This window comes from Theropithecus gelada, chromosome 6, assembly GCF_003255815.1.
Source record: "Theropithecus gelada isolate Dixy chromosome 6, Tgel_1.0, whole genome shotgun sequence".
In the NCBI taxonomy this organism is placed as follows: Eukaryota; Metazoa; Chordata; class Mammalia; order Primates; family Cercopithecidae; genus Theropithecus; species Theropithecus gelada.
Genome location: NC_037673.1, coordinates 174,262,512 through 174,266,708, shown reverse-complemented (window position 1 = coordinate 174,266,708; position 4,197 = coordinate 174,262,512). Strand labels below are relative to the sequence as shown.

At 51.3% G+C, this 4,197-nt stretch overlaps 1 pseudogene; it reads right to left on the bottom strand.

Moving 5' to 3' along the window:
* Positions 1–1,101: 1,101 nt before the first annotated feature.
* On the bottom strand, positions 1,102–3,444 carry LOC112627113 (annotated as a pseudogene).
* Positions 3,445–4,197: the final 753 nt, after the last annotated feature.

Genomic DNA, 4,197 nt, shown 5'->3' with positions numbered 1-4,197 from the left:
ACACATGCACATGTATATCACAGCAGTGTTCACAATAGCAAAGATACAGAATCAACCTAGGTGTCCATCAGTGGTGGATTGGATAAAGATGATGAAGTTCAACTTGAGGTGGAGAAAAAGAGAAAAAAAACAAAGATATAAAACATTTAATAACTAAAAATAATTTTTTAATGTGGCACATATTCACCACAGAACACTGTGCAGCGAGAAAACCCAAAATAATGTCCTTTGCAGCAACATGGATGCAGCTGGAGGCCGTCATCCTAAGCCAATTAACACAGGAACAGAAAACCAAACACTGCATATTCTCGCTTAGAAGTAGGAGCCAGGCCGGGCGCCCTGGCTCATGCCTGTAATCCCAGCATTTTGGGAGGCTGAGACAGGTGGATCACCTGAGGTCAGGAGTTCAAGACCAGCCTACCAACATGAGAGGAGAGGAAGGGGGCGTGTAGTAAAAAACTAACTGTTGGGTACTACACTGAGTACCCGGGCAATGGCAAAAATTCTACCCCAAACCTCAGCATCACGCATTATACCCAGAATAGACCCAGGTAACAAACCTGCACACGCCTTCCCTGAATCCAAAATACAAACTGAAATTATTTTTTAAAAATGTTAAAAAGCAAAATGCAGAATGCTGTGCATAGTATGCTACTATTTCTGTGAAGAGAGGATGGACATTTACTAAGAAATAGGTGCAAAAAAAGGGGAAGCATAGTATTGTGTATTCATACAGAATATTTGCAGAATGCAATGTTGGAAGTGGATCCCATCGGTTGCTTCTTTTTAAATTTTTTTCTTTTTCTTTTTTTTTTTTTTTTTGAGATGGAGTCTTGCTCTCTCACCCAGGCTGGGGTGCAATGGCACGATGCTTTGCTTTTCTTTTCTTTCTTCTCTTCCCTTTCCTTTCCTTTTCCTTCCTTCCTTCCTTCCTTCCTTCCTTCCTTCCTTCCTTCCTTCCTTCCTTCCTTCCTTCCTTCCTTCCTTCCTTCCTTCTTTCTCTTTCTTTCTTTTCCTTCTTTCTTCTTTCTCTTTCTTTCTTTCTTTTTTTGAGGGGGGGATTCTAAGTCTTTATTGGGAAGAATACCCACCCACCTTCCCTCACTGCAGACCATAGACACACTCAGTATCAGGGCAGGGGGCAGGTTCAGCTGTTACTTCTTTTCCAAAGCAGGTGGCACAAAACGACCCCTGGTGGCTTCTGGTAACATGGGTTGCAGATTTTTGGGTGCTGTGAGGTAGATGAGCACGTCTGGCTGGATCCCTGCAGAGTCCCCTTCTCCACATCCCATCCTGAGGGAATGTTGATGCTGGCAATGGACGCAGTAAGTCCCTTCAGGACACTCAGGATGCCGTGGAACGGTTCCCGAACGTCACCCTTGAAGCTGAAGCCACAGGCGGCATCCACCACCAGCTCATACAGCTCAATCATCACGGGCTCTGAGCGCATTTCCCCAAGGAAAGGGATGTCCATTTTCTGACACTGGGTCACCAACGCAATGAAGAGGAGCTTGTTAGGCCTTTTGGGGTAATAGATGCTTGGCTGGTAGCCAAAGAGTTTGAGGTGTCCAGCACAGATCAGACCATCTCCTCCATTATTCCCCAGGCCACAGATGACCAGGACAGTAGAGGGCTCCTGAACATGGACGTGGGGGGTATGCCGTGGCAATGGCTGTGGCACAGCTCAGCCTGGCCAGCTCCATAAGTTGGTCCACGTTGAACTGGTACTGGTTAAACAGCTCTTGGTCCACAGCCTGGGCTTCCTCCTGGCTCAGGTACTTCACCGCTAGGCTCTCCATGACCGCTGAGTCCCAGCGGCCACCCGAGTTCACCGCTGGGTCCCGAGCGGCAGGCGCTGGTCTGGCTTTTGATCGCAGCAGGTGCAAGCCCGCAACCAGCAGCCTGAGCCCCAGCAGTGCCCGCAGGCCGGACGTCCTGCTCGCAGAGGGCGCGCCCCCAGCCCAGCCCGGCGCGACCCTGGGGCATCATTTTTTCTTTAACTTTGTTGTTGAGACAGAAGTCTTGTTTGTTACCAGGCTGCTGATAAACTTCTGGGCTCAAGTGATCCTCCCACCTCGCCCTTCCAAAATACTGGGATTCCAGGCATGAGCCACGGCCCCCAGCCTCAGCTGAAGCATCTGATTGGAAAAACCGGTAGACGCCGCCACCAACATCCAAATCAGAGGTCAGCGAACTACGGCCAGCGGAGCCATGTTTTCGGTTTGTTTGTTTGTTTGTTTGTTTTGAGACAGAGTCTGGCACTGTCACCCAGTCTGATGTGCAGTGGCGCGATCTCAGCTTACTGCAGCCTTCACCTCCCGGGTTCAAGTGATTCTCCTGCCTCAGCCCCCCGAGTAGCTGGAATTACAGGCACCCGCCACCACGCTTGGCTAATTTTTTTGTATTTTTAGTAGAGACAGGGTTCCACCATATTGGCCAGGCTGGTCTCGAACTCTTGACCTCATGATCTGCCGGCCTCAGCCTCCCAAAGTGTTGGGATTACAGGTGTGAGCCACCGCGCCCAGCCCCCCTGTTTTTTATAAATAAAGTTTTATTGGTACATAGCCACCCCATTTGATTACATATTGTTTCTGGGTGCTTTCCTACTATAACAGCAGGGCTGAGTAGTTACAATAGAGACTGTATAGTTCACAGAGCCTAAAATGTTTACTGTCTGGCCCTTTACAGAGAACATCTTCTGACCCTGATCTAAATCAACGGGACTGACACCCAAGCCCTTTGCCTAGGAAGCCCCAGACACCCTCAGCCCAGTTCTCCACCCTCCCCCTCACCCCCCATTCTGGCCTGGCTGCTCTCCTCTCTGTCTTTCACAAAGAAAGAAAAACAGATGCCTCCTTATCTCACGAGAAAAGGAAGGCCAGCAGTGCCAGGTGTCTGTTCCTGGAGAAGGAGCACAGGTCAGAAGCAGGAGGCGCACTGCTCCCTGCCTTCCCTCCTCTCCACGGCCAACTGGAAGCCAGAGGCTGAGCAGGTGCCAAGGAACGAATGAGGGAGGGCTGCCTGGGTTTTCCTCCCACCTCGGAACCTGATTTGCTCTGGGCCCAGCCTCATTCCACTCTGTTGACAGGGGAGGGTGAATCAATGGCCTCTAAAGACCTTCCAGTTCTCACTTTCTAGGGCAGGAGCATGACCTCCCTGCCTCCTGCAAAGCAAGAGGCCGGATGTCAGTGGAGCACAGTCAGAAGAAGGAGGACACGAGAGGAGAAGACTCCCAGAACCAAAGCCCGCCGACTGACTGCTGGCGATTCCACACTGCTCCACGAGGTGGCGGTACAGGCGACGGAGAGGAGGCCACAGCGCGCTCCCGGGCGGCGGGGCCGCGCACGGTGGCTCAGGCAGCGCAATGCCCCCTGCTTTCCCCGCCCGCCCGTCACACCTCCGTGGCAGGTGGAGGCCTTTGTGCCACAACGCACAGATCTCCATTCCCGTTGCCACCGTAGGTCTCCCAGTCCCCGCTGCGGCCGCACGTCCTGTACATGCACTTGGCTCTCCCAACAGCCTGATGAGGTGGGGACCCTTATTATCCATCCCGAGTCCCCGGGACCTCTTTCCTCTGCCAGCCTGCCCTGCCTCGCCCTCTACATCGCTTTTCTTTTCTTTTCTCCCCCTTCCTTCCTTTTTCTTTTCCCTCCCTCCCTTCCTTCCTTTTCTTTTTCCTCCCTCCCTTCCTTCTTCTTTTTCCTTCCTTCCTCCTCTCCTCTCCTCTTTTTTCTTTTTCTTTCCCAGCCTGCCCTGCCTCGCCCTCTACATTGGTTTTCTTTTCTTTTCTTTTCTTTCTTCTTTTTCTTTCTCCTTCCTTCCTTTCTTTTTTTCTTTCTCTCTCTCTCTTTTTTTTTTTGAGATGGAGTGTCGCTCTGTTGCCCAGGCTGGAGTGCAGTGGGGCAATCTTGGCTCACTGCAACCTCTGCTTCCTGGGTTCAAGCGATTCTCCTGCCTCAGCCTCCTGAGTAGCTGGAATTACAGGTGCCCACTACCACACCCAGCTAATTTTTGTATTTTTGGTAGAGACAGGGTTTCACTATGTTGGCCAGGCTGGTCTTGAACTTCTGGCCTCAAGTGATCCATCTGCCTCAGCCTCCCAAGGTGCTGGGATTACAGGCGTGCACCACCACACCAGGTCTCTATGTTGGTTTTCACTGCAGTGAATGTGTCCAGAAATCTGGTGTATGCGCTCCC